Source organism: Arvicanthis niloticus, chromosome 11 (genome assembly GCF_011762505.2).
Source record: "Arvicanthis niloticus isolate mArvNil1 chromosome 11, mArvNil1.pat.X, whole genome shotgun sequence".
Taxonomy (NCBI): Eukaryota; Metazoa; Chordata; class Mammalia; order Rodentia; family Muridae; genus Arvicanthis; species Arvicanthis niloticus.
In genome coordinates, this window is record NC_047668.1 from 31,131,112 (window position 1) to 31,146,827 (window position 15,716).

The following is a 15,716-nucleotide window of genomic DNA, read 5'->3' on the forward strand; positions in this document are numbered from 1 at the left end:
AAAGGGGATTACATCTGAAATGTAAATAAAATATCCAATATTTTTTTTTTAAAAAAAGCAAGGACACAAGATGTATAAACAACATTTTTGAAACAAAGGTATGATTTCCATTCCTTCAATAGGTAGCACAGAACCGAAGTCAAGTTAGTTAAGGTCACAGGTGGGATGTAGCCCAGTTCTTGAGAAACAGAGGGTTAATGATAAAGAAATTTTAATCATGAACCTACTACTTTGTCTTTCCTGTAAGATGGCTTTTAAGCCTAAAATGGAGGCAGGCTGGTTCTTTACAAGCCCTCCCATGTACACACAGCTTGCTCTCTTTGAAATGCATGGCTTCTTTTTCTTGAATTATTATATGGGTGTATACGTGTGTTCCTAAGGATATAAATACAACCTTCTAAATCTGTGTAATGTTATTCATATCTGTTTTTAAGGCTGACCATTTGGTATTGGATAGCTAAGTGGCCTCCTTTTCCCTGGAGAGAACCATTTCTCTCATTTTCAGCTTTCCTTAGTTCCCTCTATATTTTTGTATCAGGCTGAGGCTCCCTGAACGTGCCCTGTCCACAGTAGCAGGTCTACTGCTGTCTTCCTGTTTAGCGCCTCCACTGCTCTCTCAAGATCCTCTGGAATCCACTGGTACCAGTTCTGGCTTCCTTCTTCTTCCCTCTGATTTTATTAACTTGGGTCTTTCTCTTTCTTTTGGTTTTGATTAGGTTGGCTAAGCTTTTGTCAGTTTATCATCTCAAATCCTCAGTCATCCATTTTATGAATTCTTTGTATTGTACTTTCAGCCTCTTTTTCATTTATTTCCATCCCAGTAACTATTCTTTATTTCTCCCTACGTTGGGTCACATTTATTCTTAATGATGTGTTCCGAGGTCTTTACAAATTAAGGTATTGGAACTCTTGCTGATCTTTTCTTTTTAACTTTGAGATTATAATTTAATTACAGTTATCCCTTCCTTTTCTCATATGCATCCCTCCCCTCTTCTTTCCTTTATGGCTTCATTTTTCACTAGTTGTTATTGTATGCATATATGTATATTCGTAAATATAACCTGTTTGAACAATATAACCCTAACTAACTGTATGAGTGTTTTCAGAGCTTCCTATTGGCACAAACCATAGATGTGCTTTCCCCTGGAGAGAGCCACCTCTCTGACCCCAGCTTTCCCTAGTTACCTATAGTGTTTTGAGTAGAGTTGAAGCCTTATGGTCTCTTCTCTGTAGTGAGAATTTTGGTTTCTTTAAAACCCTAGTTCTGTTATATGAGTATTGTTTTTATTTTAAGCCCAGGTATGGGATAAGGGGCTGCTTCACAGAAATTAACCACAGTTTGCCTCGTGTACTGGCAGGGGCATGGTTTTACAAACAGCAGATAGTTTTTGAAAGTGTGTACCTGTGACATTTGGAATTCTTGGGTCTTCTGAGATGGTATAAATGCTATTGCCCTGAGAGTGGCCCAAGTAGGCTGCTGCTCTGGCTCCCTGTTGCTGTGGTTTGTCAAGTGGTCATAAGCAAAGAGAAAACAATTAGTTAGATATCCTGACAATGAAGATTAGGCTTACAGAAGGAACTCAACACCCCTAATCAGTAGGAAGTAGTCTAAGGAAGTCTGACCCTCTGACCCTCCAACCTATTCCTTTTTAGAGAGAATTCTCTGCTATTATTTCACTGAATGTGCTTCCTATGCCTTAACACCATTCTTTTTTTTTTTTTTTGAATGTCCTAAATTGTTTATTGGATATGAATTGTAAAAGTATCATGCGTATTAGTGGTAACGGTAGAACTGGAGAGTATTGCGCCTTCTCCAGGCTGCACGGCGACAACCACCAATAGTGTGGTAGAACTCGTGGCCCTTTCCAAAGCCACGGCTCTTTCGGCCAGCAGATGTCAGCCCATGCATCTCTCTGTGCTTGTGGACTAGTTTGGCGATCCACGGGGTGTCAGAATTTCTTCCGATAGCTTTATGGGATGGATCAATGAGGATAACCTCAAAACATTTATATGTGGACTCTTCATCAACCCAGTAGGAATTCAGGACTCTCAAAGCCCCACAATGGTACCCAGGTCTCTCCTCAGCAACAAACAGACTGAAGGCTTAGGTCAAATTTCAGCTGGTCAACACCGTGGTGGACAGGCTTGCCATAAGTTGCACCCTTAGGAACTGGGCGTTTGCCACCACCACTGTGGACGCGAATCCTGTAAATGATAAAACCTTGCTCCTTGTATCCCAGGCTTCGCGCTTTATCAGGCCGGGTGGGGCGGGGAGCCCTGTGTAGCGCAAAGAGCTGGCGGTATTGCCAGCAGCTGACCCTCAGAAGAAAGCACATCACGTCGGACCGCTTCTTCCTCCATAGCTCCTGGATGTATTTGTATGCACCCACCTTGGCTCACCTGCTGGCTGCCGCCAGAGGAAAGGAAGTCTTCACACCATTCTTTATTTATAACTGACTGATGGACCAGTTTATACGGGATGGCTGGTGGGGAGTTTTCTTTTGGCTTTATATTCTCTGCCAGTGTTTCAAAATAGACATCAATAACAAAAGCAATAATCTGACAACTAAGAAATGTGGCAAAAACGCAATTGTATATTTTACCTGCATTCAACATAAAGTTACAAGAAAAGGCGATTAACTGGGAGTTTAAAATTAATGAATTATTGATACATTCAGTGTTATAAATCAGAAGTTTAAAATGGTAAAGGAATAAGACACACTGTATAGGAATGAAAGGAAGTATATGGAAAAAGGAATAAGATACAATATGTAAAATAAACACAAAGCAAAACGAAGCAGTCACGAACCCAGGTCAAGTAGAACAAACCTCAGGAACAAGATAAAATCAGCTATGATGAAAAAACTAATTATACACTAGTCAATAGTTCTTGCAGACTCTGAGTATGGGAATATATATATATATATATATATATATATATATATATATCTGAGTATTGTGTATATATATATACACAAATACACACACACACAGGCACAAATAGACACACACCACACACACACCTGGACAGATGGGATAGCATCTGTTTATCTCTCTGACGTCCAAAAGTGTGAGACCAGTGAGTGGGTTTACTGTGTGAGCTCCCTCCAGCCTTCCCTGATGGGTTGTAATATTTTGCAGAAGTAATTGAGCTCTTTTGTCGAGTGTGTTGTATTGCTCTCACCACCCCTCCCATGCCCTTCAGTGTATGGTCTGACTCTCTGGGTCATGGTGCTGCTGAAATCTCTCTTTTCACCTACACGTATTTTGTTAGTGGATGGGGGTGGGGGGGCAGGGCTGCCTTTGTGTTTAAATTCTTGTCTAGATTTACACCTCTTCTGGAATTAGTCAGTTCTAAAGTAATTCATTTTCTACTGTAAGTTCTGAATCAATTTTAGTTTTCCAAATTCAATCTAAAATACGGGATTATTACGTGTGGTTCCAGAGGCAGAACAGAATCGGAACATAACACATCCACTTTAGGGCCCAGCTTCAGAAACACATTGTTCAAGAAACAAAGTGACGGCAAAGGACAGCCACTTCCTTTACCATTGTTTCTTTCTTTAATGCTCCCTGGTGCCCCATACACTTCCAGGAAACAGCTCCCCACTCCTTCCTCTCCATGAACATCAAAAGGCTCAGAAGCTATTTGTACATCAACCATATGTTCATTGTGGAAACTGGAATCAAATTTTGTCTCAAAATCCCAAGTGGGAATCTCTGAGGGCATGGTGGGCTGCTGCAGGATATGAAGGGAAATGTAGGCATAGTCACTTTCCAAAACCAGCAAAACCCAGTGTAGCCTCTCCATCAGACAGATCTGTCATTTCAATTTAACTCCGTATTTCCAAAACCGAACTTACTATCTCTATGGCTTCTTCAAATGCCTTGAAGCAACAGCCTGGGAATCCTGACAATAAATTCTCAATATCTGAGTAGAAAAAGTTTTAAGAATATTATTTTGGAGGTCTTATTTTATAAGGTGTTGCTATTATGCCCTAGGTAGAGTATTGCCTGACCACTTCCTCTTTTAGATTTGCCCATTTCTAGTCTAATTTCCTTATTTTTGTACATTGGTATTAAGAATAAATTGTATCAATAAAAACACTGGCTTACAGCAGGGGATATGAATCAACTTGTACCATATGTATGTATATATATATATATATATATATATATATATATATATATATAAAACCATGACTAAGTTTAACTATTGTGGGGGCAGATTTCTATAAACCTTCACCTGTATTTACTCCATCTTATTTGAGTAATTTTATTTTATTTTGATAACATTAAGTGAAATATTCTTAATTTCCTATTATTTAATTATACCTTGACTCTATATTAGGCCAGGAAACAAAATATAAATGAAATGTCATATGTTGAGCTAAGATATGTATTCTTAATATTCTTGGTATAAGGTTCATTTAAGCCAGTAATTATAGTAACTTGTCACATAAAATTGGTCATGATAATAAAATTTGCTTTAAGAAATTGTGATCCTATTTTTTCTTGAGCATTCTTTCTACATAGCTCCAGCTAGCCTCAAACTTACTTTTGCCTCTGTCATCTGAAAACAAGGATTGCTACCATGCCCAGCTAAGTAATTTCAGAACAACAATTAGTAGAAATTTATATCATGGTTTTCAACAATATGTTCATTCAAAAAATTTCATAAGACATCTAGCAAGTTCAATACAGAAACCAACTTATCTTTATTTTTCAAACTTACAGAAGAATGTCATGTGTTAACCAACTTCAGTGAATGAAAATTAATTAATAACAAAAATATGAATATAAGAATTAATGTTGAAGAAAGAGCTAAACTTATACCTTTCTAAATAGTTTTTTTAATGAGTTAATAAATGGTTGTTCAGAAAGTGTATCTGGGAACTCAGTACACAGCATAATTAATGGCCTCTGTATTGAAAGGAAAATGCAACCAAAGAAAATCTGAGAGGAGTCTTGGGGTTAGCTTGGTCTAGCTACCTTGAGAGACATACTTCATAGATTTTCAGATTGGAGTCCATAGCTCTTGGTTCACTGTGTGCTTTTTAGTTCCTGAGAAACCAAGACACTCCCTCAGTCAGTAAAGTATTCAGGCCACCTGTGTATGTCTGCATTCCCTAGAAGACAGAGAAGCATAGAAAAGCTTGGCTGGACAATTTATCTTAAACATTAGTCTTGTGTGCCCTGTGTATCTTGCAAACACTATTGTTTCCTGACAACTACAATTGCATTTTTTTCGGTCACCCCTACTGTTTTCTGTTTCTGATAAGGGTATAAAACTTCAGAGTGCTTGTGATAAACTTGTCTCAGCCTCAGTTTTGATGAGACCCCCTCCAACTTGAGCTTGGTTTTGGTTCCCATCAATCATATTGAGAGACTCTGAAAGAAAGTAAGCCCTGGTGCTTATAAACATCCACGGATTTCCTTACATTTAAGTACACAAATCCTACTGTGTAGCATCTTCCACAGAAGACTGAAAGCAGAATATGTAAAATGATGAAGACTATAATGTAGGCAGTTGTTGGTTATCCCTAACTGTTAGGCAATGGGTTGTGTTGCTTTCTGTGGTAGAGAGAATAATTCTTTTCCCTTTGGGGAAAGTGAAGATATAAGATTGCAGAGCCTTTGCTGTGGGTTTCCTAGAGCCTGCTTTTCTTAGCAGCACTAAATCCCAGGGAACAAGAACAGCTCCTGTGTTGATCTTGGCAACTGAAGAAGAGTCCCGTGAAGCTTGGCATTCTTCTCCATTCACACACACACACACACACACACACACACACACACACAGCCATATAGGAAATACATGTTTGCTGTCCTTGGGGGATAACATTGCTTCCCTTTGCTACATGCCTGTTTACAGAAGGGTAGTTAGATTCATGATTCTTGTTTTCTTTTTCTTTTGGAAAAGTGGAAACGGGAAACGCTACCTTATTTTTCTTACATAAATAAATCATGAAGTACTTGTATCTTTAAAAAATTTAATTTTTTAACAATCATAAGGGAAAAGATTTGATTCTTGTAAATTGGCATGATTTAATGGTTTCCAAGTCACAGCTTTGGCAGCACAGGCCTCTGCATTATCCAGATGTGTTATCACCCTAAGAAGCGTGGCATTGAACTACAGCTCTGCTTCTGATCTACTTGTGTCACTAAAGGGTTGATGCTTGATGTGGATGGACTTTTCTATAGCTGTACCATATAACAGGAACTCTCTACTTAACCATAACTGATAAAACTTTGAATGTTTAAGGGTTTTTTTTTTTTCCTTCAAAATCTTTCAAAAATCTCACGAGTACTCTGCGATCACTGTGTGTCATTACAGCAAAGAGAACCTGGCCATAAGATGACACTAGAAATTCAAGTTGAATGTTGGCACACCTACCAGAGCATATAACATGCCTAAAAGGACATGGGACTTAGACAACCATGTCTACCCCAATATCACCAGCATGCACCTTTACATAGACACAACTTTAGAGTAGAATAGTAAATGACAAACAACAATAAGGGATAGTATCCCAAACCCTTGAGATTCCTAATTTTCAAATGCCCTCATCTGACTTTCATGGCGAGTCAAAGGGCAGCCCAACGATCTATCTTATTTGAGGTGTTTTAATGGCCATGTTTCCACACCTCATTTCTCCATGGAATTTGCCTATTCCACTCTGGGAAAAAATGCTGTCTCTTACAGATCTCAGCTGGCACTGCTTCCTTTTGCATTTCTTAAAAATGTAAGAATCCACACAGTTCTATCTAAAGGGAAAAACAAGTTACTTAACCAATTATTCATCCTAAGATATTCCTTTGTTTTTCATCACGATGATCATACACTAACCATACACTAAACATTGTGTTAGATCAGTGGTTCTCAAACTGTGCTAGATCAGTGGTTCTCCACCTGGGAACCTCAACTTCTTGGGGGAGGGGGTGTCTCAGATCAGACATCCTGCATATCAGATATTTACATTATGCTTTATAGCAAAACTACAATTATGATGTAGCAACAAAAATGATTTTTATGGTCGGGGGTCACCGTAATGTGAGGAACCATATTAAAGAGTCTCAGCATTAGGAACCCTAAGAACTGCTGTGCTATTTGCTTCTCTTGTGCTAATTTCCACACTGCTATCTTAAAACCTTTTATTTAGCCTGCCCTCTCTGAAGGACTGCTTTTGGTTTCCAAAGCTTCAGAAGAGTTCCTCCTCATCAAATTAGAAACACCATATAAGGAAGGTGGTAACAGAATGTGGCCGAGTTTGGCACAGTAGACAGTAGACTCCTCTCTCTCTCTCTCTCTCTCTCTCTCTCTCTCTCTCTCTCTCTCTCTCTCTCCTTTAATTTCTTCTTCTGCTATTAGTACAGTGATGTTTCACAGCACTGCTAGAGAAATTCGTTGTCTTGTAACAGAGCTCAGGTCATGGAAACTGTTTAACCAATGACAGCAACTCTAATGTAAATTATAAAACAGATGTTTTATAATTGGATTTTTTAATGCTCTCTCATATGGAGATATATTGTGTAAGAGAGCCTGCTAAAATATTTATTGTATTAATGTATAATGTGCAGTGTAAATGGCGCTCCTCATTTTGTGTGACCTTGAACGCAGCCCTGCTTTCTCTTCTTGATATATGAATGAACGGGAGTTTAACCCCAATCCCCATCCTGGTGCTTGCTCTCTCCTATATTTTCCTAAAGCAAGAAATACTGATAAATTCAGATTATTCATCACTAATCCATGGCCTTTGGTTTCATTTGTTTTGCTTTGTTTTGTTTTCCCTCCCTTCAGTCTTTTTAGAGTTTAAACACTTTCAAAGGAGAAAAAAGGGAGTTCCCAATTTTTCCACAGCCTCAGTGGGAACTGGGGGAGTGGAATGCTTTAATGGACTGCTTGAACTAATAAATTTTAATAGATTCGCCTCGTGCTCTGGAAGGTGTTCATCTTTATTGGCTCTCTCCCTCCCCCATCCTCAGCAGCACATTGAGAGGTGTGGTGGAATGAAACCATGGAAGTAACACCCACAGATGCGCTTCCCACTTTAAACCCAAGGATGATTTTCTGCTGAGAAATTAGTTTTACATGTTCTTCCTCGTTTTTAGTTTCCAAATTATATCTCAAAATACTTTTGTCTTCAATGAGTCTCCAGTTATATCTACATGTGACAGAGGATCCAGACATATCCTTAACTTGCCTGAAAATCATAAATCTTACTTCAAAGTTTCTCTGTGTCATATTATGAATGTGCTGTTTTATTAAAGTGTCTAGGATGTATTTTTTTCTTTTATCTTGTCAGGCATAAGAGCTGTGTGTTTTCCTTTATTTGTGAGGGAAAGTTGTTCTTTTGTGCCAGCTCCCCTTCCTGGTGAGTCAACCTTCCCTGGGCCTCATTGCTTAGCTCTAGGAATCTCTCATTGTTCCGGCCCCTCCCCTCTCCACCTCAGCTCTTCACACCCACAAGGACAACCCCATCCTTGACCAGATGACTGTTAAGATATCCAGTCACTAAATTTTTCAAAACTTCATATCTACATATGAAAAAATTAAAATACAAATAACGTAATATATACTTCTGCTAAGGTATACTAAGTAAAAAAAATAAATAAATAAAGTAAATTAGTTTCTAGAAATTTCCAGGAAGGAGGTATTGGTGAAATAATGAGAATTTTGTTTGTTTTATTTTATTTTTATTTTGAAGATTTTTCAGACATATGGAGAGGTTGAAATAGTAGGACAATGAACATTTTAACATCCTTAACCTTCATTTTGTCACCAGTATCTGCCAGGTTGGCATAGTTTACTGATGAATGAAGCTCGTTACCTCTGTATGTAGACAATCAGGTAAATACAGTGCTTTTGCCAAACTATTTGGAAATAAGTTGTAGAAAATAAATGAGAAATTTTATTTGATCATAAACATTTCAATTTCCAGAAAGGTCCAGAAAGGTAGCAACTTTCTTTTCCTCTCTTTCAAGACTTTGGGTTAAAGTTAGCCAGAATCCTTTTTTTTTTTTTACTTCATCTATATCTAGTTAAAAATAGAATATAACAAAATACAAATAAGTCCTCCCCCACACCCCGCTGCCCACCCAGGCTTTTCAACGAGCTGAGTATTTTGAAGTAGAAAGAAAAGCTTGGTTCATGATTATTTTAGCCAACAATAAATGCCTAATGTATGCACCACTATCTGTTTCTTGGCAGGAACCAGACTTGAGGACCATGGTCCCTGACCTCATATAGTGACCAGGACTCTAAGAAGCAAAGCAGATGAGCTTCCATCAGTTACAATGGGCACTCCACAGATCTACATCTGACCACTTATTCCAACAGCAGTAGGGGTCGACCTCTCTACTGATTCCATCAGGAAAGCCATGGCTTCCCACTCTCCTCCTCTAGGGTGTATGTATGCAAGATATGATATAGATCATAAACACCAGTAGTAACTGTTCTTTCATTTTGTTTCCTTTTAGCTTACTGTTACCTAGTTGTTTGCCTAACTGTAAAAATTGTTTAATAAAATGTGTTTCTCAAATTTTATAGTGACATGTGTCTTCATTCTGCCACTTTAAAACTAGGCAAATATTTAGAATTAGAGTTTTATGAAGTCTATATGCAGGAAGAGACCATCACAATAGCAAACAAACAAATTATTATATATAAATTTTTAGGCAATATTATTTTATCTAAAATCTATCTCTAAAAAATGAGTTTTTCTTTGAGCACCTTTTCATGATGATATATATTTCATGATGATGTATATTTCATTACAATAAATCATTGTTTATGTTGCATGTGTCTGTATCAAGACTAAAGTATCAATAAATAGAATGTAATTAAATTTTTTATACTTTCAAATTACACTTTTTAGAAAGCATAAGTATTATTCATAGTAGGTGGAATGGTTCCATGGACTACTACTGACTAGAGTTAGGTGACCTCGATTTTATTTCAGGCTTTAGCTGTGTGAGTATAGATTAATTTCATTTAGATTTATTACCTAAAAACAATCAGGCTAGATCCTTTTGATGACAAAGTCTGAAATTCAGGAAGTAAGCACTTTCCAAAGTCAAACTAATGAGCCATGGCAACACTCTCACTACACTTTAGTAACAGAGTGAAATAAGGACTTTACCTATTTTTTTTTTAGTAGTTTCTGTTCAACACAGAAAGCAATAGATGTGAGATAAGGTAGCCCATCATCTCACAGCTCAAGTGAAATATTTGACAGGCTTTTAAATAGAAAAAAACATGAAGAGGAAAAGTCAACATGTATCCGGACTTTATGATGCCAGAGTGTTTGCTAACATGGGGATACAGTTTTGTTTTGATGTGTGCTCTATATACATGTTATAATTGCTCTGTTTCCAAGTATATGGTGGTGGCATTCCGAGCCAGGTACTTTTCCTATCTACCCTTCTACTGATAGAAGGTCTCTCACTGAACCTGGAGCTCAATTCACCTAGGCTGTCTGGTGAATAATCTACAGGAATCCATCTGTTTCAGCTCCTCTCTTGTTAAGCACTGCTAGGTTCATAGCAGTTACTAGATAACTTCATTTTGTTGCTGAATGCTAAGGATCTGAATTCATATACACATGATTGCACACAGGCTCGTCATCAACTGAAAAGTTTCCCCAGACATGAATATAACACTCTGGGACTTGTTGAGAAGTATTTGCTCAGATTTCTTTAAAGTGTCTATTGCTTTCCTCTCCTAGGTGCAACAGTAAGAACAAAGGTTGCATTTGGAGTTAGGTTCATGGATTTTATTTTCCAAATAAGTGTCCATCTTAAACTTCTGAGTTTAAGCAAATTGTTTTAGTATTACATTGAATTCAGTGAAATATGATAAGCAAAGCATTAAGCAAAAAGGTTGAAAGCACAATCCAAATAGAGAATCTGGAGCGTCTGCCAACCACCAATTACCAGTTGAACTGGCTTTCATGGGACATTCTCCAGCATCATCTGACAGGGCAGTAGAGTTTCCATAAAACCTCAGAGGAAGACCCAAGAGTTAGCAGTAGAGCTGTCTGGGAAGCCCAAATCAGGACTCAGTGGGAAAACAAAGTGCTCTTTAATCTTTGTAAGTAGTTCAAAATGTATTTTACAATTGTTTGGGGGGAAACATAGGACTTCTGGAAGTCACATTTGTAACGCATATGGAAAGTTAAACCCACTGTTATGAATCAGTAATGAAGCAGCCCCCAGTGTTTCTTCAGTCAAAGTTCTTCAGGGCTTTGGGCATAATTATTATTCAGCTTCAATATCATTAATGTGATACAAGTGGAGAATTCTACAAAGCTGCTCTATTGACAAATTCCTTAAAGTGACTTTGTAACATTAGTTTTAGGCTATATATATATGAGTTGTTAATCAAACTTAAATTAATTCTGTGTTTAGAATTGTGTTCTGTCTTCTTGCTATTGTCTATTGCTATGAAGAGATTCCATGACCATGGAAGCTCTGATAAAAGGAAGCATTTGTCTGGGAACTTGCTGACAGTTTCAGAAGTTAGTCTGTTATCATCATGGTGGGGATCATGTAGGCATTTAGGCAGGTGCTGGAGCAGAAGCTTAGAGGAACATTATGATCCATAAGCAGGAAGAAAAACTCTGGGGTTGATAATGACATGTGAAACATTAAACGCCACCCTCAGTGACACATGTCCTTCAACAAGGCCATACCTCCTAACCCTTTAAATTGTGTCATTCCTTAATGACTGAGCATTCAAATATATGAGCCTAAGGAGACTTTTCTTATTAAGCCAGTACGGGTTCCATCACAAGATATCTAATTCTGCATATGAAAACAGTTCTCCAACACACACACACACACACACACACATGCAGGCAGACACACAGATACAAACACACACACATGCACACATGCACACATGCACAAACGTGTCCACACATGCACACAATTTGAAACACTTTTGATTCCAAGCATTTTAGATAAAGGTAACTCAACCTTTACTGAAAAACAAAATCAAATCAAATGATTTTTATTTGTGCCTAAAAGAAAACTTTCAGCACAAAGGTCAGATAAATATGCACCATGTTTCTATAAGAACACTGCAAATATAGGTCTGGTATTTAAATCCCAGATCTGACTCTCACTTGTTGAGTTTATCTTCAGTAAAATATTTGCTTTCTTTCGATAATTTTCTTTATCAGAAAAACATTAATGCCAATGGAACTTAGCTCATGGCATTGCTGTAGGGATAAAGTTAACACGTATAAAATACTTCCTCTGGCATAAAGTAAGTGCTGCATAATATTGCTCTTTGTAAATTCTTAGTGGGTATATAATAAGAACATGGGAAAGGTTTAACTAAAGATAGAAAAAAGTGTTTTTAACTAGAAAAATAACTCAATAAGAAGCAATTGCAGTGTGCATGCATAGCTGAAAAACCCAAAAGGCAAATCAAAGAGGCTAGAACACTGCTTTTAAATGCTCTAAGAGCATGCAATGCATTTATCAATATTGTATAAAAATTTCCATTTATAGGTGTACAGACTTTCCATTCGGGGGACATATTTCTATTCAAACATTGCTTGTGTGTATAAATAATAAGCCAGGCCAGAAGAGAAGTTACTGAATTGATTTTTTTTTTAAAAAATGCAGCTTTCCTTGAGAATCTCTTAATGAAAATGCAGCAAGAAGATAATGAGAAAGGACCAGACAGATGGCTTCCTCTGAGATTTGCCAAACTTTTACAGCATCATTATGATAGATTTCCATTTGGGTCTACACAGTTTAAAAGAAGTGGGACATTTGGATCCAGAAGAGAGCAGAGATGATTAAAGAGTTGGAAACCCAGGCTTAAGAGGAAGGGATCATGGGAATGATGCTGGTTGGCCAAATAGAGGAGAAGGCTGTGGGTGACTTAATTATACTCTCAGTGTACATAATCTCCCATATAAATGGATTGGGGAACAGATGTTCCCCTGAAAAAAACCAAAGCAGGATGGAAGGAGCACTTTGGCTTCTGTCTACGAAGAGTTGTTATTCAATTCTTCCTGACTTGGATACTGTAGTAAGAGCTAAGGATTCACTGAGAGATAATTCACATCGTCATACAAATACACTGAGTAAAAAATAAAATACCTTTTATCCAAGAATCGTATTTGCAACAGACTTAGGGATCAGTGCTCAGCAAAGTGCCAGGAAAGCGATGAGGTAGGAAGGCAGGTGTGGAGCCTTTACATCACAGTTGGTATCGAACAAAGGTGCAAGAGTTTGACAACCCAGAAGAGACCTCTGTGGGAGTAGGCTTGTGGGTGGTCATCCAAAGGACTGCCAAAGGCAAGTGTGGGTGTGTATTAAAAGTGGTAATGGAGTGACTGGGTGCTGAGAGAGGCCTGCAATTAGCAGGGAAGAAAGTAAAATAGATCTTCCAGCTTGGGAAATCATGTGATGAGCAGGCTCCTCTTTGGGGACCCTAACTCTCAAGAACTCACCCTTGATGTCTCTCCCTTTTCAGAGCTCACAAGTTTACAATTTTCTGATAAGTGTTTCTTATGGCTCCATCAGCACATAGAAACTGTGTCGCGCACATAGCCAAGATTGTACCTTATGCTGATAGCTGAACTTGATAGTGTAAAAGTCACCCAGGTGGTGCTGGTTTTGAAGATGTGAAGGGGTCATAGGAAACAGTTGGGCTTGGCACTGTATGACAGTGCTAGAGTCTCTGAGGAGAGTATAGAAGAAGCTAGTGGTGAAAGTGCAGCCCCATTTCAGCAAGGGATCCCAGCAGTTTGGAGTGCCGTGGGGTGACCACAAAGAACAGCAGCAGCCACGGAACCAGCCAAAGTCTAGAAGACAAGCCGTGTGTGCTGCCGAGGGCAGAGCTGGAGAAGTGACCCAAAGCCCGTTGGAGGAGCCCAGAAGACTATGAATGAATCCCAGACAGTTGGACAGTTAAATTATACTGTTGGAATTTAGTTTTGCTTTGTTCACATTGTGAATGTGCCCAGGTTCTCCCCCTCTTAAAAGTATTTAACTTAATTTTGATCTTTACAGGAGCCTACAGTTGAGAAACTTTGAACTTTGAAAAGATATTTTGGATTTTTAAAAGAGATTGGATATTTTAAAGAGACTAGACTTTCGTTGTGTTTGTATTTGTAAGGACTATGTGACTCTTAAATTTATGTTTTATATTGTGATATTAACATTAACATCACAACTTGGGAATAAATGAGAAAGCAAAGGCTGTAATTGAAAGTGATGTGTTTGTGTATCAAGTTGACACAAGGGGTCAGTTGTACAGGCTAATTTTATGTCGACTTGTCACAAACTTAGAGTCATCAAAAAGGAGGGGACCTAAATTGAGAAAGTGCCTCTGTAAGATCGGGTTTAAAATGTGGTTCTGATACTGTTCTGGCTTGAGTGGCTAAGTTTCCTGAAGTGGCATCCAAGCACATTCTCCCACGAAAATGTCACTAATGGAAGACCATTCTAATGCAGAATTTGGAACTAGTTGGAAATACTTTTAGAAAATTTGAAAACTATTTTGGTTGTATTTCCCCCCCCCCCAAAAAAAAAGCAGATGTTGAGACAATTATTTTAGTCCACATATTTGTCAAGTAACCTTTAGATATTTTGGTAAAGAACAGAGGAGAGAGCCTGTTAGAATACATTTAGGAACAGGCTGGGCAGCCTATCAGCTGAGGTCGTCAACTAAGAAGACATGAGTATTTTCTACTAACTCTTCTCCTTCAACAGCAAAGGCTGGGTGCTGAAGAAAAAGGAGTTGAGCTTCTGTAGCATCTACTTAAGCAATGTCTTTTTTGAAAGCCTTAAAAATATGAGCCCTTTAGAGACTGCTTAACGTTTAATCCTTTTTGGAAATTTCTGAAAAGGTAGTATCCTCACTTCATTTTTTGCTGCTGTAATGAAACAACCTGATGGAAACCCACTTAGAGGAGAAAGGATTTACGTACAGCTCAGCATCCTAAGTGAAAGTCTATCACTAGCAAAACTTCAAGGCAGAAACTTGAAGCAGCTATTCATATCCATGTCAAGAGGAAGAGCAAATGAACGCTTGCCATTCAGCTTACTTCTGTTTTCTGCAGTTCGGGACCCACCCTTAGGAAATGTTGCTGCCCACTTTTGGGCTGGATCTTCTTGTATTCGTCAATACAGTAAAGACAATTCCCAATAGGTCTAGCTGATTTAGACCGCTTCTCATTCATACTCACAAGGAAGTCTACATTGTGTTACATTGACAGTTTAAACTATCCATCCCAGGTGGTGATCGGATTTATAATTAGAATGATCCAGATATCTTGAAAAAAAATGTAACTCTACCATGAAACAAAAATAAGCTGTTATTCAGTTACAAGGAAATGAAATTATCAAAAGATATTCTGAATTTGAATATTTATGATATATATCGTTAAGCACTACATGACTATTTATTATTGACTGGAAAGTGGTGTGGCTTAAGAAATGTACCATTAGGTGATGCTGTGACATAAACACTCAAGCATGTAGATATACAAACTAAGCAGTATGTGAAATCATTGAGTGATATACTCATGGAACTATTACCTTATTTCTGGTCCATCACTGAAGGAAATTATTATACCTCTTGCAATTGTATTTTTTAAAGACCTGTACTCAAAATTTAACACAGACAGTATTCACTTGTAGCCTGCTATGACAAAGCCAGCTAGAGTCTATTGTATGGATGATTCAGCACATTT

General features: G+C 37.9%; 1 pseudogene; it reads right to left on the reverse strand.

Annotated features, from left to right (window-relative positions):
- Positions 1-1,765: 1,765 nt before the first annotated feature.
- LOC117717364 (large ribosomal subunit protein eL15 pseudogene) overlaps positions 1,766-15,716 on the reverse strand; it is a 44,041-nt pseudogene continuing 30,090 nt past the window's right edge.